At 39.3% G+C, this 25,612-nt stretch overlaps 1 protein-coding gene and 1 pseudogene across 1 annotated transcript in view; one reads left to right on the forward strand and one right to left on the reverse strand.

The window, feature by feature from the left end:
- LOC117694026 (claudin-34-like) overlaps positions 1 to 25,612 on the reverse strand; it is a 572,054-nt gene that overhangs the window by 457,838 nt on the left and 88,604 nt on the right. The gene's annotated exons all lie outside the window — the stretch shown is intronic.
- On the forward strand, positions 1,639 to 2,262 carry LOC117694883 (synaptobrevin homolog YKT6 pseudogene; annotated as a pseudogene).

Raw genomic sequence — 25,612 nt, forward strand, 5'->3', positions numbered from 1 at the left:
AATTTTTAGGATCATTTATGTGTACTATTATATCATCTATAAATAAAGATATTTTGACATTTTTTTTCTAATATGTATTCCCTTGGTCTCCTTCAGTTGTCTTACTACTGTAGCTAAGACTTCCAGTACTGTATTGAATAGCTATGGAGAGAATGGACAACCTTGGCTTGTTCCTGCTTTTTTTTAGTAGAATTGCTTTGACCTTCTCTCCATTTAATTTGATGTTGAATACAGGCTTGCTCTAAACTGCTTTATTATGTTGAAGTATGCCCCTTGTATCCCTAATCTCTATAGGACTTTTATTATGAAGAGGTATTGAATTTTTGTCACAGGCTTTTCTGCATCTAATGAGATGATTATGTAGGGATTTTTCTTTGAGTTTTTTTTAATATGGTAAGTTACATTTACCAACTTACATATGTTGAACCATCCCTGAATCTCTAGGATGGAGTCTACTTAATAATGGTAGATAATCTTTTTGGTGTATTCTTCTATTTGCTTTGCAAGTACTTTATTGAGAGTTTTTTCATCTATGTTCATAAGTGAAATTGGTCCTTAATTCTCTTTCTTTGCTGGATCTTTATGTGGTTTAGGTATCAGGGTACCTGTGGCCTCATAAAAAGAATTAGGCAATGTTTCTTCTATTTCTATTTTGGGGAATAATTTGAGAACTATTGGCATTATTTCTTCTTTGAAAACCTTGTAGAATTCTACATTAGATCTGCCTAGCCTTGAGATTTGGAGGGGTGGTGGCATACTTTTTTTTTTAACTTGAGACACACACCATTGGAAAGAGCCAACCCCTGACACTATTAATGATTTTTATGCTTGCAGACAGGAGCCTAGCACAACTGTCTTCTGAGAGGCTTCATTTGAGTGGATGTAAACAGATGCAGAGACTCACAGCCAAACACTAGGGAGAGCTCAGGGAGACTTGTGGAAGAGTGGGAGTGGAAGGACCAAGGGAGCTGAAGGGGTCAAAGATACCCTAAGAATACCTACAGAGCCAATTAACCTGGGCCCTTGTGGGGCTCACAGAGACTGAACCACCAACCAAACAGCAGGCATGGACTAGATCTAGGCCCCCTACATATAGGTAGAAGATGTGCAGCTTGGTTTTCATGTGGGTCCCCAAACAATTAAAGCAGGGGCTGCCTCTGACTTTGACTCTGTTGCCTGCCTGTGGACCCCTTTCCTCTATCTGAGCTGCCTTGTCTGATGAGACCTGATGTACCAGGACAGGTTGGTATCCAGCGGGGTATGGGGAGAAAGGGGGAAAGGTGGAATTGGGAGGAGAGGATGGAGGGGGCCTGCAACAGGGGTGTAAAGTGAATAAATAAATTAATGAACAAAATGCAACTGAAGATTAACACAAAATTTTAGTGTTTAACTTGAAGTAATGTAGAAATTAATCCACATAATAAACCACCAAACTCATAATTTTTCTGTCAACAAGCTTTTGACAGCAAAGATACTATTTTACCCTTATATGATTAAAATACTTTATAACAATGTTAATAAAAAAGAAGTTTTGGAAAAAGCTGCCCCAGCCCTGTCAGCAGCCAGCCAGTGGCGGGACTGCAGCCCCGCTCCTGTGAGCAGGGCTGGGTCTAGCATGCAGCCCGAAGGTGAGGTTCCATGAAGCTGTACAGCCTCAGTGTCCTTTACAAAAGCAAACCAAAACCGGAGCTGCTCAAAGCTGTGTACAATGTGTCTTCCTTCAGTTTCTTCCAGAGGTCCAGTGTTCAGGAACTCATGACCTTTACAAGTCAACTGGTTATAGAAAGCTCGGCCAAAGGCCCAGAGCTTCTGTCAAAGAACAAGCGTATCTTTGCCAGGTCTACATCCAGAGTGACAGTTTTGCAGGTATAGTCATTCCTGACAGCGAATACCCTTCTAGGGTAGCTTTTACCTTGCTGGAGAGGGTACTAGATGAATTCTCCAAGCAGGTCGATAGAATAGACTGGCCAGTAGGATCCCCTAATACAAGATACCAAAATCCCCAAGAAGCTGATCCCATGAATAAAGTACAGGCTGAATTGGACGAGACCAAAATCATTCTGCACAACATCATGGAGTCTTTGTTAGAATGAGGCTAGAAGCTTGGTATCCAAATCAGAAGTACTGGGAACTCAGTTGAAAGCCTTCTATAAAACTGCCTGGAAACAAACTCATGCTATGCAGTCATTTGAAGTAGCACCCCCACCCCCACAGAGGCAGATGCTGGATCTTCATGTCACATCGGCCCCTGAAGACAAGTAATGTCCTAGAAGAGAATCTGGCTGCTTTTATTTTAAAGTTGCCAAGAGGAATGGAGGGATGATTTAAGAGTGGGAACTCTGGAGTTTGTATGTGTGGTTGTGACTATGAAAAAGAATTTGAGGTCCTTAAAGATGTAATATGGGGAGAATGAAACCATAAACTCTTAAGTGGCTCTTACAGGTGCAGAAGGGCTTATTCTCAGCTAACCCTGGAAGGCTCTATGGGAGGGAATCTTTTTCCTGATCCTTGATATGACTTAGGATTTCATTTATATTAACTATTTAGTGAATGGGGTGGGGGAGGGTGTCTGGTGATACGGCTGGGGTACGCAGAGTTTGAACACTCTAACATTCTACTACCTTGCACTATGGGGGCTTGGAGAAGGTCACCATGGCCAGTAAAAGCAGTGGTCACTGGGTCTCATGTGTTTAGCTTGCCTGTCTGCTAGGACTGTCATCTGACAGGGACAGGGCCCATGCTTAGTACCTTCATCCAGTACCACAAAGATGACTTGTGGGAGGTACTTAGAATGGGCTAAGATGGGCAGGATGTGTAAGTTGCATCTTTATCAGCCAGCAGACTGGGTGCGGGCTGGGGCTGTTCTGGTGTTGGGAGGGTCAGCTGGGAGTGTCCATCTTTGGGGAAGAAGCAGACACAAGTGCCTTCAGCTGTCCAGTGTAGAGGAAACAGTTACCTACCTGGACTTGCAGTTGGACTTTGAACATCAAGATCAAAGTACTGGGGTGCTGTCATCTCTCAAAGATGGTTTTATTTGTCTCCATATCTACAAAATGGTTTTGGCAACTGCCTGGGGCTTGCATGTTGGGACAAGTCATTCCTATGGGTACCAGGACAAGTGCCAGCAGCCTGAACATTTCCCGTGCCCACCTGTGATCTGTTCAATTCTGGCCTACACGCCCCTTATGAATCAGAGACAGCTGCAGGGTAGAGGATGTTGAGGGGTCGGTCTGAGCTGGTACCACTGCCAGCACAGCCTACATGGTGAACTCAGAATATTCCAGGTTTCACATCACCGCTTCATGTTCTGCTGTGCACAAACTATATCCAAGAGATCCTGTCTCCCCAAAAGCCACTGCAGAGTTGTCTCACTCTAATGAACCTTACCCTGAGCCTGCTGAGCTACCCTCAGAGTGCCTATATGGCGAGAGACATATCTACTGTGGCTTCCAAAAATCCCTACTACTTGGTATACCTGTATATTTCTCTGAATACTGCTAGCCAAAAGGCTCAGGCTCTCCCCTGGAGTACCCTGCCCATGTAATTTTCCCACTGCCACAGACCTCTCCAACCCAGGGCCCCTGGACAGCACAGATCCAGTGTGTTGCTGGCACTTAAGGTATAATAAATGGCCTGGGGTGCTGCCTCTTTCTCTTGTTGCTCTGGGGGTACAGAGGAAGGGTAGAGGTGGGTGGAAGTAAAAGTTTGTGAGGAAAAGGTAGCCTTTGCCTACATATGGCTATCCTACAGGATCTCACTTGCCCTGCAGTGGATGAGTTGCCATGTGTTTCCCATTCCCCCATCATATTCTAATGCTAAATCATTTGGCAAAAGTATATTTTAATGATGCCTAATTTCTCTATGTTCTGTTTGGAGATTTCTGTCCAAAAAAAAAATTGTCTTTTGGAATTCAAAAAAGAAAAAGTTTTGTTATACAAACACTATGGATAAATTTTGTTTCAGAAAGAAAATGGTAATTATACAAAAATGTTGTTTAAAAGTTCAATAGCTTTTCAATAAGCATAAATTGAATTTTATTTGACACTTGGTACAATTTTGCTAAGTTTCAATAAATAAGTGAATAAATCCCTGTTAGCATCGCAGAGATTTCCTATACTTCTGTATTCTAACATATTATTTTTTCTTTTATTGGAAATAATTTTTTCTCATATAATATATATCTTGATTACAGTTTCCCTTCCCTCTACTCCTCCTAGTTCCTCCCCACCTCCCTTCCCATCTGGAGCCATTCCTTTCTGTATATCATTAGAAAACAAACAAGCTTCTAAGGAACAATAATAAAATAAAATATTATATAATATAACATAGTATAAGATAAAAAGTAACACATCAGAATAGGACAAAATAAACAAAAAGAAAAAAAAACCAGCCCAAGAAAAGGTACAAGAAGCAAACACAGAGGAAGAGGCCCACCCATTCACACATTCAGGAATAGGTTGAGAACACTAATACTGCTTACATTTCTAATAGAGTACTAATGCTGCTTCTAAATACTGCTTCTATTTCACTAAGAGTTATAGGTCTTTTTAAAATTGCTTATCTAGTCTTGATTTAACTTTGGTAGGTGGTATATATCAATACATTTATCTCTTTCTTTTAGATTTAGTGGAATACAGACTTTTTTTTAAAGTGTAGTCTTATGATTTTTTTTTTTTTTTTTGGAATTTCCCACAGTCTGCTAATCCCCCTGCCTTTTTGCCTCTTGTTTTATTAATTTAATTCTTCTCTCCATCTTTTAGTTAATTTAGCTAAGGTTTTATCAGTCTTTTACTGGTTTTACTCAAAGAATCAATTCTTTGTTTCACTGATTCTTTTTATGCTTTTTGTGTGTTTGTTTTATTGATTTCCATGCTGAGTTTGATTATTTCTTGCCATCTGCTTCTTTAGGGTGTCATTTCTTCTTTTTTTTTTCTAGAGCTTTCAGGTATGCCATTAAGTTGCCAACATAAGAACTCTCCAATTTTTTTATACAGGCACTTAGTGCTATGAACTTACTTCCAAGAACTGCCTTCATTGTGTCCTGTGGATTTGGTATGTTGTGCTTTCATTTTCATTCTATTCTAAAAAAGGGTTTAATTTCTTTCCTGATTTGGTACTTGTCTCATTTGTTCAGTTTCCATAAATTTGTAAGCTTTCTTTTGTTTCTCTGGTAGTTGATATCCATCTTTAATCCACGGTGGTCTAAGAGGATTCAGGATGTTATTTTTTTCTTTTTTTTTCCTTTTTTATTGGATATTTTATTTATTTACATTTCAGATGTCATCCTCTTTTCCCATTTCCCCTCCCTAGAACCCCCTATCCCATCCCTCCTCTTCTTTTTTGCTTTTATACCATTTTAATTACATGCAAGTATTAAGGTCAGTTCTAGGTTGAGGGACTAGCAATACAGTAGACGCAAATAGTCAAGGAAGAAGCAAGACAATAAACACAAATAGTCAAAGAGCAAGCAAGGCAGTAAACAAAGTTCCCTGAACACTCCCGTGATCACTGTTTCTAAGGGCTTATCAAGATGACCAAAATATCTGAGCCTACTTCCCTGTCCTAGCCTGAAGTCATCTATTGAGTCTTGCTTTATGTCCAAGTATGTCGTCAATTCTGGAGAAAGTTCCATGAAGTGCAGAGAATAAGGTATATTCTCTTATACCTTATTTGTTTGGGTAAAATGTTCTATACATATTCGTTAGGTCCATTTGGTTTGTGTCATCAGTTAGCTCCAACATTCCTCTGATTGGTTACTATTTGGATGACCTATCTGTTGGTAAGAGTCAGGAATTGAACTCTCCCACTGATTCTGTTTAATGCGTCAATGTGTGATTTTGCCTATAGCAGTGTTTCTTTTATGAACTTGAGTGCACCTGTGTTTGGTGTATGAATATTAATAATTACAGTATTCTCTTCATGGATTTTCCTTTGATGAGTATGTAATGTTCTTCCCTATATCTTCTAATTAATTTTGGCTTGACATCTATTTTGTCAGATACTAAAACGACTATGCCCACTTACTTCTTGGGTCTGTTTTCTTAAAATGTCTATTTCCATCATTTTGCCCTGAAGTAATGTCTATTCTTGATGTAGGGTGTGTTTCTGGGATGCAGCAGAAGGATAGATCACGTTTTCTAATCTAATCTGTTACTCTGCATTTTTATTAAAGGAATTGAGACCATTGATGGTGAGAGTTATCAGTAAGCAGTGTTTACTGATTCCTGGTTTTGTTTTTGTTGTGGTAGTGGTGTGAATTTTCTCATTGTGTCTCAGATGATTATGCCTTGTGTTTTCTTGAGTGTGACCAACCTGTTATAATTGATGTTTAGCTTCTAGTACCTTCTGTAGAGCTATATTTATAGATAGAATTTTTTCTTTCTTCATATACTGTGATTTTAAGTTTTACTGGTTATAGCCATCTTGGGTGGCATCTGTGGTTACTTTGAATCTGGGGAATATCTGTCCAGGCCTTTCTGGCTTTTAAAATCTGCACTGAGAAGTCAGGTATAATTCTAATAAGTCTGTCTTTATGTTCCTTGGTCATTATCCCTTGCAGCTTTTAATATTCGTTCTTTGTTCTGTAATTTAGTGTTTTGATTATCATATGGTATGTGGAATTTTCTCTGGTCCAGTGTACTAGGTGTTCTATATGCTTTGTGCACTTTGACAAGCATCTCTTTCTTTAGGTTAGGGAAATTTTCTTCTATGATTTTGTTGAAAATATTTTCTGTGCCTTTGACCTAGGTTTCTTCTCCCTTCTCAATTGGTAGATTTGGTCTTTTCATACTATCCCAGATTTCCTGGATGTTTTGTTCCTGGACCATTTTAAGTTTAACTTTTTTTTTTTTTACCAAGGTACCATTTCTTCTATCTTTAATGCCTGAGAGTCTTTCATCCATCTCTTGTATTCTGTTGGTGAAGGTTACCCCTAGGGTTCTTAGTTTTTAAATTTTTACTTTCAGTTTTTCCTCAGTGTGAGTTTTTTAATTGATTCTATATTCATTTTAATGTCTTGAATAGTTTCTTTCACTTCATTCCACTGGGTTTTTACGTGTGTTTTCATAGATTTTAGTAACAGATTTAGTTATATCCTCTTTTATGGTTCTTGACCATATTAGTATTTACTATATTGAATTCCTTGTCTTATGCTTCAGCTATAGTTCATTTCCTGGGGCCTTTGGTAGGGTTGCTGGGCTCTAGTGAAGACATGCTGTCCTGGCTGCTATTGATTGGGTTTTATGCTGACATCTAAGCATCTGGGTTTGGAATTATTAATTCTAGGTGTTTGGATCTGTTCTTGTCTTGTGGATGGGTTTTTCATTTCTTTGCTTCCTTTGAAGATCCTTTCTGGGTCTTAGGAGAGTGTGATTGGTATGAGTTATCTGGTAGAGGGTACTTCTGAGTCCCTGCCAGGTATGTCTACTGGGGATCCCAGGTAGAATGTGTTTCTAGGTATTAGGGGCTGGCACAAAGAATGGGGATGTGTTAGATCTGGACAGGGTTTGAGCATCCATGTGAGAGGAAAGCTGGATCTCCCAGGAAGTTTTATAGGTTCCCCAGGGAGTAGAGTCAAAGAGGGAGGCCAGCCTGGTCTATGTAGTGATTTCCAAGATAATATAATTCTCTTAGAAATAAAGATTGAAAGAAGAAAAAGAAATAAAGAGAGAAAGAGAAGGGAGGGAATGGGAAAGGTTAGGGAAAGGGAAGGAAGAGCTTTTGTAAATATGCTTTTAAATAATTCTGCATTGAAACATTTTGCAAAGTGTGGTTGAAGGTCAATAGAACTCAATTTATATCAGCATCAAAAGCAAACTTTCCTCTTATGAGTAAGAAGGAGTTGTTGGTCACTGCTGCCAAGTCACAAGCTCTGTGTGTGATAGGCAAGCTCCCTTGGAACAAGTTGGGAATGCTGATTTCTGCAGAAGACAGAAGAAATTGCTCTGTACAGGTTAGAGCTTTAAGTAACTATAGAGCTTGAATACAAAAGTGTCTGAAACTGGCCAGGTGCTGGTCTCCAGAAAAATGGGTGCTTGAGTTCATCGAATGGGCAAGGGTCTCCAATGAAATCATGAATGATAATCTTGGAAACTCACTCAAGGCATTCTGCAAATTCATCTATTCCAGTTTAGGAGCTGAGCAGGACCTAGGTGAATGACCAGGCTGGAAACAGGGTGCTTCTGTTTCAAACAAAGTACTACCTCATCAAAGGCTCCCAAAATTACAGTCTCCCTGGTACTAAATTTGTAGAGCAATTGTGACGGTGAGTTTTAATTGAGTCACAATGAGGGATGGTATAGACAAAGTTGGCCTGTGGGCATGTCAGTGCGTAGCATTGCAAAGATAACTACCAATCAGGTCTTGGTTCAGTATCAAACTGTTCCCAACATAGGAGACAGTTATTCTGATGACACCTCTCCTTTATAACAGAAAAGGGGGGAGTTGTGGGGCAGTGGGCTGTGAGAGGCAGCTGGATATCTGGTCGAGCACAGGCCTTGAACCCCAGACCCTAATGGGACAGTAGGTGTTCTGCCTTGCTCCTGGTTCCCTGGTTCCTTTCACTTATCTTCACCCCTCCACAGCCACTCCCACGTAGAAGTCTATGGCCATCAATCATGTAGGAACATTGCCTCAGGCTCTCCCACATGTAGATGAGGTATCCCCAAGCTCTCAGACCAAGCCAATAGGGGTTATTTGCTGTTAGACCCTAACCCACCCCAAAACTGTATATAAGAAACCTATTTGGGAGAAGTAAAAGTGTGTTCGAGAATTATCCCATTGTTCAAGAGTTTCTGCACAAGAGCTGTAACACTTGGGAAGAGGTCTGTTCTCCCAAAGCTCCTTCAGGACCCTCCTCTCCTTGCTAGCTAGCCTGGACTGGCTCAGCACAGAGAGACAGGTGCTTCACGTGGGAGTAACTGAGTGGCAACAGCAGAGATACAGACAGAGGCAGCAGTGGAGGCAGTCAAGGCAATCCCCCCTCCCTGCTTGCACTCTATCCCCTTGGACTGGACCCCGGCACCAGGCCGGGCCAGAGATCTTCATGGGAAGCTCTCCTGAACAGGGACCCACAAGTGAGGGATTGTTTAATTCCCTTTATTGATATGGAAAGACCCAGCAAGAAAGTGACCAAAACCATTCCCTTGGTTTCGGGATATAGACTGTATAAGAGTAGAGAAAGCTAGCTGAGTACTAAGTATGTATTCTTTGGTCTTTACCATGAATGGGACTAGTTATTTGAAGTTTCTGCCTTAACTTTCCCTAGATGACTGTAACCTAGAATTGTGAGCTAAAATAAACTCTTTCTCTATTGAGATGTTTTATGTCAGCAAATTTCATGAGAACAACTGTGAGACTAAGATAGTCTCAAAAGTTAAAGTACTGCCCAAGATGTACAACTAGCATTTACTGGTAGTGCCCAGCTAACCAGCAATTTTGTAAAAGATCCAGTGCAGAGACAGAGCATTTTCTTCCTACTCTGCCTGTTGTTTTTAAACAGTTAAATGGATATTCATAGCCTTGAATGGTATTCACTGAGTGAATGGCCCCAGATATCCTTCCTACACTATTTATGGTACTAATGGAGTTATGTTTGAATGTGACATTGTTAGATCAACATGTCTATAACATATGCTGTGGAAACCAAGATTCAAGAGGGGGTAAGGGAGGCAGAGTCACCAACCTGCCACAAAGACTCTGGAAACCAGCATCGAGTGCAAATCTAATGTATTGCACAGCAGCAACCATTGTTTTAAATCTATTTATTTTAATTTTATTTATATGCATACACTATAACTGTCTTCAGACACACCAGAAGAGGACATCCGATTCCATTACAGATGGTCGTGAGCCACCATGTGGTTGCTGGGATTTGAACTCAGGACCTCTGGAAGAACAGGCAGTGTTCTTAACTACTGAGCCATCTCTCCAGACCAGCAGCAAGCATTTTTATACAGCCTTTGGACCAATGGGGAATCAACTTGAGCGCTGAAGTAGCCACCCATCCCATTGTCACTATGGGGAAGTGCCAGGTTGCCAGCATCCAAGGAGACTTCCATGCAGACTGGGCAAGCAGCCACCACCCTGTTCCAAGTCTAATCTGAGGCTTACAAGTTTGCAAGGATCCTCTTATCTTGTATCATGTGGTATGATAGTGGACAAGGGCACTCATACTATCAGAGCAGTATGGAGTCTTGCTCACTATCTACCAGGTCCCACCAAGGGGCTGAAGCACCCACAATTTGCTTACAATATTATCTTAAAGGAAATGACCATACACTTTGTGACAATGTAATAATCACTTCTTTTTGTTTCAGTGATAAAATACTGGGACCAAAAGCAACATGTGGAAGCAATTACTTTGTCTTATAGTTCTAAAGGGGGAGTCCATACTGGTGGAAAAGGCATGACATCATCGGGCAGCTGAAGCAAGGTTCTGAGAGCTCACATCTTAAATCACAAAGCTGAGGTATAGTGTAAACTGAAAGTGTGACAAGGTTATAAACTCTCAAAGGCCACTGTCCTATAACATACTTCCTCCAGCAAGACTCAATCTCCCAAAGTTTCCATAATTTCAAACAGCACCACCAACTGTGCACCAAGTGTTCAAATACCTGAGCCTATGGATGACTTTGCTCATTCAAACCACTACATTCCACTCCCTGATCCCTATAAAGCCACAGCCATTTCATGATGCAAAGTGCATTTAGCCCAATTTCAAAAGTTCCCCATAGTCTTCCATAATGTCAAAACAGTTCAATGGTCCAAAGTTTCCTCTGATATTCAAGGTAACCTTTTAACTGTAACACCCTATAAAATTAAAATGCTAATTACATCCTTCCCATGCACAATGGCACAAAATATGCATTCCCACCTAAAAGAGAGGAATGGGAACAAAGTGAGAAAATACTGGACCAAAGCAAGAATGAAACACAGCAGACCAAACACCAAGTCATGTGGCTCCGTTCCCCATATTGCTTTCATCAATGATTCATGTCTTATATTTCCACAGCCTCCCCAAACAAGGCCATCAACTGTCGACCAAGTGCTCAAATATCTGAGCCAATGGGCAAAATTTCTCATTCAAACTACATCAGATGAATTAAGTTATAAAAGTTACACAACAAACTTTATGCTAGGGAAGTTCATACCTCACTCAACTCTTAACACAAGCCCACAACAACCACCAGAAGTTAATGTTTAAGTATAGTTCAGAGAGGAAGGGCAACAAGAGGACTTTGTTTAATGTAAACCCAAATGCATGTCTAAGACATCAATAATAGTTTAGCAGATGTATGTCACGTCTGCCATTAGACATTTGAGAAGTTATTGAACTATACATACCATGGAACTTGTCTGTCTTTCCTTTGGCAACCTCCAGACTATCTTCTTCACCACAGTAGAAAAGCTTCAAAATGCCAGTCACATGAAGCCTACCTGCCCGTTAATGTAACTGCTCCAAAACAGGTCACACATTCATCCATCTTCCACATTAAAGTAATGAGGAGTGTTTTAGTGCCCCATTGATTTTCCTACATTTAGAAAGCTTTTCCTACATTCAGAAAACATTTGTGGAATGAATTAGGACACAGTTCTCCAGAGTGTTCATGTTCTAGTTGAATTTTTTTTCAATACTGAGCCTTGTGCATGCCAGGTAAGTGTTCTATCACTGAGACACATTCCCAACTTATATTCTATCTGAGATTAAAGTTTCAAACTAGGCAACAAAACCCTAGTAGATGGATATCAACCCTCAGGCAGAGTCAGCATCCTGAATAAAAAAGGCCTTTTATAATCCTCCCCCAAAACTCAGTCAGCCTCATTTCCTCTGGGTCTGACCTGACAGCTTCATCTACCCACTTCACAAACAACTTACCCGATTCTTTTGCTCCACAGAAGACTTTCTTGAGTGTGCAATTAAGAGACTATCAGGCCCTAGTCTGGGAAACACAGCTCTGACAGACCTTCCCTTCTCCTCAATTTCCTCTGCCTTGCTAAAAAAAAAAAAAAAAAAAAAAAAAAAAAAAAAAAAACCTTAAGATTACATTCCTAAAATTAGCCACCAAGGTTTATTCAGGGGTTGATTACCAAGGTCACAGAGTATTGAAGTCGAACAATCCAAAGCACCCTTTGGTTCACCTCATTAATCAGTTCAACTAAAATTCAACACCTCATCCTAACACAGAGTTTCCCCTTTTACCTCTATAAACTACCATTTGCCTATGGGCCATGTCTGTCTCCTCTCTATCCAGAGGCAGTCTTTAGTCCCTACAGGGCAAATATCCCTGCCCCACTTCCTTGTTCCTTTCCCCATTCTCCTTCGTCCTCTATCTCCTGGTTTTGTCTCTTCTTCCTTGTCATTTGCCTCTCTAGGGCAAAGAAATTACCTTTGTGCTGAGAAGTTAGTCTTAGGGGTCCTGTGCCCTATCCTTACATGTACATTTAACAGGAAGTAAATGTCTTACAAAGGATGGATGGAATTGCATGTAAATGAGTTTGGTAGACACAAAAAAAAATTAAGAAAGGGTCTGCATGTGTGGAAGCTAGAGGTCAAGATCAGACATCTTCTTCAGTTGCTCTTCATCTTCTTTTTAAGACATGGTCTCCGTCACTGATTTTACCACACTGGGTGGCCAGCAGAGCTCAGAAAATCTATATATCTCTGCCTAATACTTCCTACTTAGCCTCAAGTCCTGAGGTTAGATACCCACCATTTTTATATAGGACCTAGGTATCTGGACTCAAGTCCTCATTATCCATTGAGCTATCTTCCTAGCTTCCGACACAAATGAAATTATCCTGTATATTTTCATGAATGTTCAATATACCAAAATGTATTTGTGATGGTTCAGAATAAGACATACTCCTTGAAAGTCCTGTAAATTAATTTCTCTTTGTACAGAGCTGTGAAACACAGCTTGAAATTGGTTCTCATCTAATTACCAGTGGACTTAATCATTGTCTTGGAGATGAGGGTAGTGCAAGGTTGGAGCTTGGCCCTCCCTTCAGGAAAGCTTGTTGGAGTTTTCATGGTTGAACATCATGGTCCACACATTGCATCTTTATTTCCACTCAAGGCTTCAGGATACACCTAAGTTATTTTCTATCTTCACCCCTTAATGCAAGATGCTTCAGCCAATGGTGGACCCTGCAGCAACGTTACCCCTGGTTCATCCTCCCATCCAGGATTTTCTATACCTGTACCACTGACATTTGGAACTCAATAACTGCTCATGGTAGGACCTGCCTTGGACATTGCAGCATCCCCAGCCTCTTTCCTTTCAATGCCATGAGCATATCTCTCTCTCTCTCTCTCTCTCTCTCTCTCTCTCTCTCTCTCTCTCTCTCTCTCTCTCTCTCTCTCTCTCCTCTCTCTAATTTCTAACAAGCTCATTGTCCACAGACATTGCAAAGTTCTCCTGAAAACAGAACTGTCCCAACCTGAGATCTGCTGCCCTAATGAGCAAGTTGAAACTTCACAACAGCTATCTGTGATGGCCTCATGTATTATCATCACCTTGTGAGAAATGGTAAACTTCTGACACCTGAGTTGCATTCTAACCTATTTTAATGAGAAGATTTGAGGGAACAGTCAACTGTCAACATCCTTGGAAACTATCAGATCCCACCCACCAAGGTTATACAAATACTTCTTGTTAAGCTATGGGTTGTGACCTCATAAATGGTTTGCAACTGAATCACATGAATGTTGATGACAGTAAAAGGTGTCTGAATTCCCAAGAACCAAAACCCAATTTAAAAATCAGACATATAATGAATCTGAGTTGTTTGCTTCTGACAGTACTTGCTTGTACTGCATCACAGAACTTCACTGCAGCTTGGATCTGTTGCAAGTAGCATGAACATTTTGCACTGTGCACATGATATGTGCATGCATACCATGTCATGCAATGACAAAAATGCTGCCTGGAACAGCAGAGCTTAGATTTAAGATTGTTGAATGCTATGAAGTGCAGTGTTTTTACTGTACACACAGAATTTTCTGCTGTTCACAGAATTAAAACATGATGATTTAATTGCAGAACAAAAGGACTTAATATTTTGCTCCCATGTTTCCTCAGCATGTAGCAAACTCCACCTTCTTACACTGTATTGTGTTAGAATGTTTGAGTCTTAAAACCAGTGTCTGAGATCCTGACGAGTTTCATAAGATTTCACCAAATGAAACAATTTCCAACAATTTCTGTAATGGCTTTAAGTTCACTTCTGCCAGCTAGGAGTGGGTATTACACACCTTTAATCTCAACACATGAGAGGCAGAGGCAAGTGTAAGGTCATGCTGGTCTACACAGCACGATCTAGGCCAGCTAAAGCTGCACAGTGGGACCCTGTCTCAAAAAAAAGACCATTTTGGCCACCTTGTACTAAGTGTTTATGAGAAGCTGTATTCCCAGCATTGATGATTATAAAAATCAAACTATCAATCATCTCTTTTAAAAGTGAAGATGTTATCTTTCCTACAGTATTAAATAATCTAACAAGATTTAATCCGTTATGTAAAAATAAATAAGTGTGTCCGTCCTATTAGTTTGGAAATTTGTTTGCATCTTAACAATAAAATTTCATTTGCATCAAAGATTGTATTTTAATTAATTTTTATGGTTTATTATCACTAAATGATTAATTTGTATATCTATTTAATGTACCTCTATCCTGAGTTTTCATGAAAATTTCTCAGGCAAAATGGGGTCAGTAGTGGAAAATATTTAGGAAGCCCTGTTCTAGAGAATTGTCATCCAGGTTGAGCAAATGTCCACAGCATCCAAGCAGGCTTGCTGTAATCCACATGGCTGGGCTCAACCCCAGAGCTCCTCAGTGGACAGATCGGTGAGGGAAGCCTATCAAATTGCATCCCCAGGCAGGCATGCTGCTCATAGAAAACATACTTAGGACACAAATGCAGAAGAAAGTCTTGACTATACACATTCCCTAAAGAACTGCTACAATCTTCTATTGCACCATACCAGGATCCATATCCTGAATAAAGCCCCATTCTAACTCTCACAGAACATAAAAGAAAATGGAGTCTTTGAAGGAGGAGGGGATAAAATTCAACCACTGGAAAGGCATGTGGATGAAATATCCAGTTTTCCAGACACAGCTCTTACAGTATTGTTGGTTTCTTCTAGACTTAGCCCTGCAAAATGTAACTGGATATCAATTATCAGTGTAGACTAGCAGACTCGCCAATAAAACAGGGATCCAGGTCCAGTGTCAGGCTTGGCCCTGGGAGTGAGAAGGTTACTTCTGCAGAGTTTCAAATGTCACTTAAAATCAAGCATAACTCTTTGAAGCTGCATTCCCAGACTGCCACCCTGATACATCAGCTCGGAAAATCAAGCAAGGCGTCATGGCCTCATTTTCACTTGAGCAACTCCTTGCCATTCCAAGACATTATCAATGACTAGCCTACAGCTCTTTGGAAACTAAAATCATTGCTGCTTCTTTTTCAGGAAAAAAAAATGACTATATCACTGAGCTTCCTGCTACACTGCAGCATGCTGTGCCTAACACGAAGATAAGATTTTAAAGTAGGATTATTCTTCATTGCCTGTGAAGCGTTATTGAGCCTACAAAATGTGCCTTGGTTACTGAGTTGGCCACCACCCCCTCTCTGTTTGTGTGCGTGCGTGTGTGTGTGTGTGTGTGTGTGTGTGTGTGTGAGAGAGAGAGAGAGAGAGAGAGAGAGAGAGAGAGAGAGAGAGAGAGAGAGAGAGACAGAGAGACAGAGAGACAGAGAGACAGAGAGAGAGTGCACATGTATACAACCTGTGTATAGAAGGTAGAGGACAACCTAACATGTTATATTTCAGGTACCAGCCACATATTATTTTTGAGGCAAGGTTTTTCACTGCCCTGGGGTTCACCAAGTGGGCTAGACTGGCTATCCAGTAAGCCCCAAAGATCTGCCTGTCTCTGCCTCCCTGGCCTTAGGGTTATAGGTACATGTTACTGTGCAAAGTTGAGCTTTTGTAGCATTGTCTATGCCACTGGTTCTCAACCTTCCTAACGCTGTGGGCCGAAGTACAATTCCTCGTGTTGTGAAAAGCCCCTAAACCACAAAATTATTTTTATTATTTATAACTGTGATTTTGCTACTACTATAAATCGTAATATAAATATCTGATATTCAGGATATCTGATATGCGACTCCAAAAGGGTCACAACCCACAGGCTGAGAACCATTGATCTATGCTGTTTATCAGCTAGAACAAAGAAGGACAGGTGTTTAGAGAGAATGTATCCTCCATGCACATGTAAACGGCACAAGACCCTTCAGCTATAATGTAGACAACTTGGGAGCTTGGGTGAGAATTATTTCCCTGCCAATAACATACAGGATGGAGAAGAGCAAAGGGAATTCTTATCATGCAATATCAATCTCATGACTAATTTATCAGCACCATCAGCTCCAGAGAGCAAAGGCATTTATTTGTTGAAATCTGTTACCATCAAAACTGCAAATTGGACACTATTTACATTTCCATAATGAGAAAACAGGGACAGACAGGAGCTTATTCCCTCCATGCCTGTGCATATAGAACAGTCCTAACGTATTTTATACTGTTTCCTTCTGGGCAGCTTAAGCATTAACCATGGTCACATATTCTGAGAAGCTGTTTTTGAATGTGCCTAGATTTATCTATGAACTTGAACAGAATGTCCCATGAGAAAGGATCTCCCTGGCAGAAAAAAATGGCAACTTCCATGTAATCTACCTGACAAGCAGAAAAGTCTAAAGATGATAGACTTCAGCAGTGCTTAAAACTTACATCCTATTACTAGTCCAGTGTTCCTCTTGAGAAAATTAAGAAACAGTGAAAGTAAATGGGGCCTGAGTAATGGCTTGGCCTGTAAAGTAATCCCAGCACCAAGGAGATGGAGACAGGAGAATCCCTAGCGCTTTCTGGACTACCAATCTAACCACTCAGTGAGCTTCGAGCTTCTGATTCAGTGAGACCACACACAGTTTCCACTTTTAACCACCTCCATTCCCTATCCAGAATTCCTACATCTTCCTCCAGAGTCGAGCTGTGTATATCTCCCTAAGTATCCTATCTTACTTTTTTCCCTAACCTGTCAGATCTAACCTGACTTCCCATGTATGCAGTAAAAGGGAGCTCTAGGCTTTGACCAATACCTTCCTTCCCTAATCCCAATCCAAAGGACTCTCTGACTCCATACCCAAACCTTCCACCTAGCTAGATCTACCCCCACACTCCAGGCTTGGATGGGGAAGAAAATCCTCAGTTCCTTCAATCTACCTGATTTCATTCGACCCAAACCATTACCAACCTCTAGGGCCCAACCTGTCCCCACATCCTCTCTTCTGTCCCAAATCACTCTGTCTAAAATAAACTCAGAATTAACCAAAGAAGTCTACAATGCCCAGGTCTCATTGCAAAAATACCAACAATATTAAAGATCAAGCCCTATTGTCTCCCTAAAACCTACCAATACTACAGAAATGTTTGCCAATGAGAATTATATAGATGAAAACCAAGATACAAAATTCAAAAAGAAATAAATGTCATCAAAGAATTCCCAGTTTGTAGAAGACACAAAGAAACACATCAGTGAAATCAAGGAAGAGGAGCATAAGCACAAAAAGCATCTAAGTGAAGTCCAAGAAAACTCAAACAAACTTCTTGCAGCTTTCAGAACACTTTCGTTCATTGTTCTGTATACTTGGTGTTTTAACTATGATGTGCCCTGGAGATTTCCTTTTCTGCGCTTGTCTATTTGGTGCTCTGTGTACATCTTGTATCTGTATGAGTAGGTCTTTCCTTAGTTTGGGGAAGTTTTCTTCTATGATGTAAACATCTTCCAGGCATCTGGGCACCTCTCAAAGTCTTTGCACCTTTACTTTTCTGAGAGTCTGCTTTGCAGCTAGGATTTGCTTAGTCTGGAGGACTCTCACTTTTTTTAGGCAGGGAGGGGCCTAGTGAATGTGGTCAATTTCAGGGATTGCCTGAAGCTTTTTTAAATTGTTTTCTTTACTGCTTAAGGAGCTTCCCCGCAGGATGGAATGCTTTAATCTCAGATGAAGCTTTTTCAACAATCTTTGTTTGCTGGTTGGTTTTTGGTTTTCCTTGTGAACTTTTTGGCTCTGTTATGTCTGGATTTTGTTTGTTTGTTTTTTTGGGGGGGATTACTGGTATTGTTTGAATTTTTAGGGGAGAGAGAAGAAGAGAAAAAGAGAGAGAGAGAATACTAAGTTGGGTGAGTAGGGAAATGAGAATTAGAGAGTAGAAAATATGATCAAAATATATTGTATGAGAAAAGTAAGGTCTGACAGATGATTGACCAAATAAATAAAACACATAAACTGTCCTTTTAAAAAAAAGGCTACAAGAAAAAAACCCACAAATTACATATAAAGGGAAACACACCAGAATAACTGATTTCTCAGTGGAAACTTCTAACTGCTGTAAAAAGACCCTGGAGCAACGCATTCCCAATCCTAAAAGACTGTGGCAGCAACCTAGACTAATGTACCCAGCAAAAAATATATGACATGATTGAAGGTGAAAGAAAATTTTATCCAAGAAACTAAACATACAGAAAATACAGGAAGCATTATTTTGGGCTGCATAAAGAAATGAACACAGCAGATAAACTGTGGAGAGATATAGAACGTCATAATTATTAAAGCACAATTAAACTACTGAGAACACAAGCAACAACACCAAAATTAAAACATGTATTTCAATTGTAACTTTAAATATCAATGGTCTTAATTTTCCTATCAAAAGACAGGCTGACTGAACAAATCAAAAAACAAAATCTAGTCATATGTTCTCTATAAGAAATACATCTTAATTTAAAGGTAAGCACTGCCTTAGAGTAAAAAGATGGACAAAGGTACTCCAATCAAATGGAACCAGGAAGCCAGCAGACATCACTATCTTCTTAATATGTGACAAATAGACTGCAAACTGAACCTAATCAGAAGAGATAAAGGGAGACACTTCAGTCTAATCAAGGGAACAGTTAACCAAACTAGCCTAAACATATATGCACCAAAAAACACTGGCACATGCAATTTCATTTTTTAAAAAATCTACTACTGGACTTAAAGATATAGATTAGCATCAGTAGATTAATAGTAGATGATTTCAATACACCAATTTCTCAAGTAGACAGGCCATCTGGACAAAAAATAAACAAAGCAGTATCAGAGTTAATTATCTCATACATCAATAGATTTAACATATTTATAGAACATTCCACCCAAACACCAAAGAATATACATTCTACTCAGAAGTACATAGAGACTTTATTAAAGTAGACCACATCCCAGGACACAAACCAAATCTTCACAAATTCAAAAAGATTGAAATAATTCCTTGTATCCTATCTGACCACAGTGAAAAATAAACTTAAAATTGACAGAAAAAAACACCTCTAGTAAAAACACAAACTCATGAGGATTAAACAGCTCATTACTGAAAGATGAATGGGTCAAAGAATAAATCAAGAAAGAAATAAAAAAAATTTCCTGGAACTAAATGAAAATGAAAAAAATCAATAAAATCTATAGGACACATTGAAAGCAGTCCTATCAAGGAAATTTATATCTCTAAGGGAGTACATTATGATCAGAAAGAGCACAAATAAATGGTTTAATGATGCAACTCAAAAAGCTGAAAAAACAAGGACAAAGTGCAAACTTAGTCAATAGCAATAAATAATAAAACTCAGAGCATGAATCAATGAAATAGAACAAAGAAAAAATACAAAGAATCAATGAATCTGAGAACAGATTTTTTTTTTTGAGAAAGTAAGCAAGATTGATAGACCCTTGACCCAACTAACCAAAAGAAATAAAGATAGGACCCAAATGAACAGAATTAGGAAAGAACAGGGAAACTTTGCAACAGAAATCAAAGAAATGCAGAAGGTTATAAGGGAATATTTTAAAAATCAGTACTCCATTAAACTGGAAAACCTAAAAGAAATGACTGAATTGCTTGTTGCTGCCCATGAGGCCTCAACCCTACACAGAGAACTACAGGCAACTAAGGAATTCTGAGAGTGGGAGAAACAGTCTTCCCCAGGGAAGAGCACACCAATTGGTTATCTAGTAGCAAATGGTTAGTCCTGAAAACATACATACAAGTAAACTTTAAACAGACTGGGCAGCTTATGTTTAGGAATACACATATATATATGAATATATATATGTATATATATGCATGTAATAACAATTAACAAAAAAAGAAACCATGACTATGAAAGGGGGCATATAGGAGAAGATTTGGAGGGAAGAAAGAGGAAAATGTAATTATGATCTCAAAAAATAAAGTAGACAAGACATCATGGGCGTAGCTTCTGACATTACTAGGAGACACAGTCTCATTTCAAACTCTTTGATCCTCTGGCTCTTACAATCTTTCCATCCCCTATTTAGCAATGTTTCTGAGCCTTAGGTGTGGGAGTTGTTTCATAAGATGTATCATTGGAACTGGGATCCATAATTCTGCATTTTGATTGGTTGTGGCTATCTGTAATGGTCTCTGACTATTGCAAAAAGAAGTCTCTTGGTGAGTGGGTTTTTTATCTGTGTGTTTATAAGCACAAATATTTAGATTGCTGTTGGGCTTATGCTGGTTTAGTAAAATGGTGGGTGGAGGTTCATCTTGAAGATTAATGACTTCACTAGCCCTGGGTAATTGGCTCCATTCCGAGTACTAGTTATGATTTCCCTCTTGCGGGTAGGCCTTAAGTTTAAGGACAACACCAATAGACAGACTAACATGAAAAACACAAATATCATGGCTCCCCAACCCTATACAAAGAATTACATTCTAAGGAATGGAGAAGGAGAAATGGTTTTCCACAGGGAAGAGTCTCATCAGATCCCCCAAATGGTCCAGCCTGAAATCATATACATACAAGTAGTATTGTATAATATGAACAGATTGTATTTATATATTTAGAAATGTGTGAGTGTGCTTGCAAAAAAACTTTTTAAAGGGTTTGTGGATTTGAAAGACAGCACTAAGGGTTGCATGGGAGTGTTTGGAAGGAGGAAATGAAATGGGGAAAATGATATAATTATATTTTAAATTCAAAACTAAAAAATATATTTTTTTTAATTTAAGATGGCTTGCCTAAGGAGTCAGCCTCATGGTAAAGACCCAAAGACTCACTAGTTCTTCCTGGCCTTCCATTCTAACTCATCTCCATTCTGTTGTGACTACTGCTAACACACAAAAGCATTTTCTACCAGAAACCCACAGCTGACACAGCAGTCTGGGACTCAGATCAGAGCATTGATCAGTCCTCATCAGAGAAACTTCTTCTTACAGGAGGTGGAAATTAACCCAGAGACCCACAACTGGACAATGGGCAGAGAGTGGGAGACTTTGAAGCACCCAGCCCAAAATGGGATGTCTTCATAAAATGTCTCCCGTGAAGGTTCTGGAATCTATGTGGAAGAGGAGGTGGAAAGACCGCAAGATTCCTCGTGTTTTGTATATGTGCTCTTTGTTTTGTTTTGGGTAATTATGTTGTATTATTAGTTTCCTGTTTTTAAAGTTTGTCTGTTTTTATTTTGGATTTTGTATTAGGATTTTTAGGGGAGTGAAAGAGAGGGAGAGACAAAATGAAGTCATGAGATTGGACGAGTAGGGATCTGAAAGTAATAGGGGAGGGGAACGACTGTATACAAATGATCAATATACACTGTATAAAAAGAACATTTTAATTATTTTTAAGTTAAGTAGAATAATTAAGAAAGACACAAAGTATCAACTTCTGTGTGCTACACACACACACACACACACACGCACACACAATTACTCATACAAACATGCATCCATATATGCATGCCAGGCACAGATGTGAACACATACACACATATACGGTATGCAAACACACATAATTAAACAATTTTTGTTTAGTCCCATGGACTGATAGGAAATTCTAGTATGCCAAAAAGGAATGTATGTTTAGATTAGAGTTCACAGTCCACAGCCTCAGTTTTAAAAACAACTTCCAGACTCCTCACCACACTCTCGCTCTTATTGCCCAAAAGAATTTAAGGAAGCTCTTTAAATAAACATCACAGTCAGTTTCAAAACAGCAGTGATATGAAACATGAAACATGAGAAAAGTGGGCAGACAGGGCAACAGCAACTGTGTGTTTTGCTTCTTTCATTTTAACATCAAGGTGTGGTATGTGTTTAAATGCTGTCTAAACCTCAAGTAATAGGCAAAATAGAGGTAATATGAGTTGCAAGATTAATTATATGCAATTCATCTCACTGGTATAACATTAAGACATTCAGTTCCATTAAACCAGTGGCTCCCAATCATCATAATACGATGAGCCCTTAATACATTTCCTCATGTTGTAGCGATCCTCAACCATAAAATTATTTTTGTTTCTATTTCATAACTGTAATTTTGCTACTGTTATGAATCATAATGTAAATATATGATATGCAGGATATCTGATGTGCAACTGCTGTGAAAGGGTCATTTGATCCCAAAGGGGCTGAGAGCCACTGCTGCATTAAATGACCATTCATATCTCAAACTGAGGAAGAGTTTTTAAAAGAACAAAAAGCTTGGAAATCAAAGTAGAAATACTATTTCTTCATCATTCTACCTTGCTTTATGTATTACAATGAACTTTAACCTACAGAAATTATGGCATCTGAGCTGAGCACTGTAAGCCACCAAATATTTTCATATCAACTGTCCCAATAATGTATGTCAAAGGTTGGTGTGACAGAAATGAACAATTAAGCAACAGATTATCCCAGTGTGTAAAAAAGAAACTGGTTTGGTTTGTCTGACTTGGCTGTGGGGGTGCTTTTTTAGTTGTTACTTGAGATAGCATTTCCTGTTTCATAAGGGTCTCCTTATGTAACCGAAGCTGACTTTAAATTTGCAATCCTCCTGCCTCAGCCTCCCAAGTGCTACAATTCCAGGTGTATAATATCATACCCCAGGTGACCTCTATTCTTTATAGAATCAAACACATAAAATACTGAGTTTCACATTGGCCTTTAAATATAGGCTGTAGCAGCATACAAACTATGTTAGGCATTCTTGTGGAATTTCTTTTCCTTCCTATTTGATAATCCACCAAATTCTACCTATATTGAGCTGATATAGATTGTATGGAGGGGGGGCTAATGTTTCACTACATTTTACATCACCAGAACTAGCTGCTTTCATTTTTATTGCAGTTGTGTTATATTTATGTGAACTGTTTCACACAGTATTTACAATTTCGTTTAATCGCTTCTTCATTCAATTTTATAGAAGAGAAGATTGCAATATAATAGAAAAACACACCAGAACCGAACTTCAACTGAATCTTCTAGAACAGCACTAAGCAAACACAATGAGTAATTCTGCATTCAGACTAGACACTCCAGGGCCAATGCACATGCAAGCTATATAAAAACAGCTATTTGGGGGTTGTGAGATAGCTCACCAAGTAAAGTGCTTGGTATACAAGCATGAATACTAGATCCCAAGTATCCACACAAATGTCAAGTAGGCATGAAAAACCATCTCTAATCCCAATGCATGGGAAACTGAGAAAGGAGACCACTACCACCACCACCACCACCACCACCACCACCACCACCACCCTGCACAAGCTGGTTAACTACAGTAGCTAAATCAGTAAGCTCTGGGTTCAACAGCCCCTGCTTCAATGTTAAAGGTGGAGAGCAATCAAGGAAAACATGCAATGTCAACAACTTCTGACCTCTACATACACAAACATCTATATGTACCCATACACACATGTGAGCACACATATACATGTTCCAAGTTCAGTGAGAGACTCTGTTCCAAAAATTAAACCAGAGAGTAATTGAGGAAGATACATGACATAAACCTCTACCCTCCATACTTATGTGCACCTGTGTACTTGGTACACACATGCACAGCACACACACATAAACAGATAAATTTAAAATCACTTTAGGTGGGAGTGGTAGTACAGGCCTATAATTGCAGCAAACAGGTGGTAGAGACTAGAAGATCGGAATATTAGGTCATCATCAACATACAATGAGTTAGAGGATAACCTGGCCTACATGAGGCCCTATCTTGGAAAAGCAGGGAAAGACACTCACACATAGAAAGAGAAGAACAGAAAAAAAATATGTCCAATATACAACACATTCTTTTTTGAAAATGTTATAAAACACAGCATCATTTACAATGAATATATGTAATGAAAAGTAAAGGATAGGAGGATAGAAAAGAGACAGGGAGGGGAAGAGTAAGGAAGGGGGAAGAAATTTAGGAACACTGATATAGTTTGAAAATGTATGCAAAGTTTAACAATATCTGATCTATGAAGGTTGGGGACAAATCTCAAGGCCTAGCATAACCCAAGATGTAGATTAAACCCCTTCATCATAAAACAAAAAAGTCTTGAATAACCAATATATGAATATTGAAGGTGTAGTCTATCAAAGGAACAGCACAAAGGAAAGAAAGCCAAGATGACATATGAGAAGAAGGCAAGTGTAGTTTACTGGCAACATCTGCTGGCAACCGGTGAGCCAGTATGCAGAGGTGTTTCTTCTGTGCCCTATGGGCTGAATGTGCAGGCTCTACCTAGCTGTGCAACCTCACTCCCTACAAAGGAAGGTTTACAGAAAAATAGCTCCCTAAAAATTTACATGTACATGATTAGAAAGTAAGATGTGGGTCTAGGAATATAGCTTAGTAAAGTACTTGACATGCAAGCATGAGGAACTGAGTTCTATCCTAGAACCAACAAAGCAATCTGGGTATCGTGGCATATACCTATAATCCCAGTACTGCTGGGGTAGAAACATGAGAATCTCCTGGACTTGCTAGTCTACCAGCAACCTAACCAAATCAAGTTCCAGGTTCAGTAAAAGAACTCTATTCTTCCTCCCACAAAAAAGCAGAGTATAATTAAGGAAAATACTTGGCACTAACCTCTACCTTCCATGCTCAAGTGCACACGTGCATACATGAACACTTGTATCCATAAACACATATGCACACATACATACACCCATACAGGAAGAAAGACACAGTAGTTACCTTTCAAAAATATTAGGGATAGGAGAGATGGCTTAGCAGTTAAGAGCACTTGCTGCTGCTTCCAGAGGACCTGAGTTTGATTCCCAGCACCCACATCAAGCAACTCATAACCATCTGTAACTCTGGATCCAGAGAAATGTATGGTTTCTAAGAGTACCTGTGCACAAGGCATATACTCACAGGACACACATACAAGTGAAAACAAAAATCTAAAATTTTTAAATAAGTTAATTAAAGGCATTCCATTCTGTCTTGACGAACCCACCTTTCAATAGGAAGGATGAGGGTTTATTAGCCTAAAGAGCACTAGCATTTGAGAACTAAAAAATAAATTATGATGACCCATTTTTATCCTAATTCCTTTAGAAAGAATTAGGTTTTATTGCGACATTTTTCAATCAAAATTTGTTTTTGTAGGTTATCTTCCCAGCTTCTTCCCCTTCCCTTCAGTCTTCCTCCCTCAGATCTTCCTCTCTACTTTCATGTTTCATGTGACCTCTTGTTCTCTCCTCCTTTTTCAATAGCCTTGTATCCC

This window comes from Arvicanthis niloticus, chromosome X, assembly GCF_011762505.2.
Source record: "Arvicanthis niloticus isolate mArvNil1 chromosome X, mArvNil1.pat.X, whole genome shotgun sequence".
NCBI lineage: Eukaryota > Metazoa > Chordata > Mammalia > Rodentia > Muridae > Arvicanthis > Arvicanthis niloticus.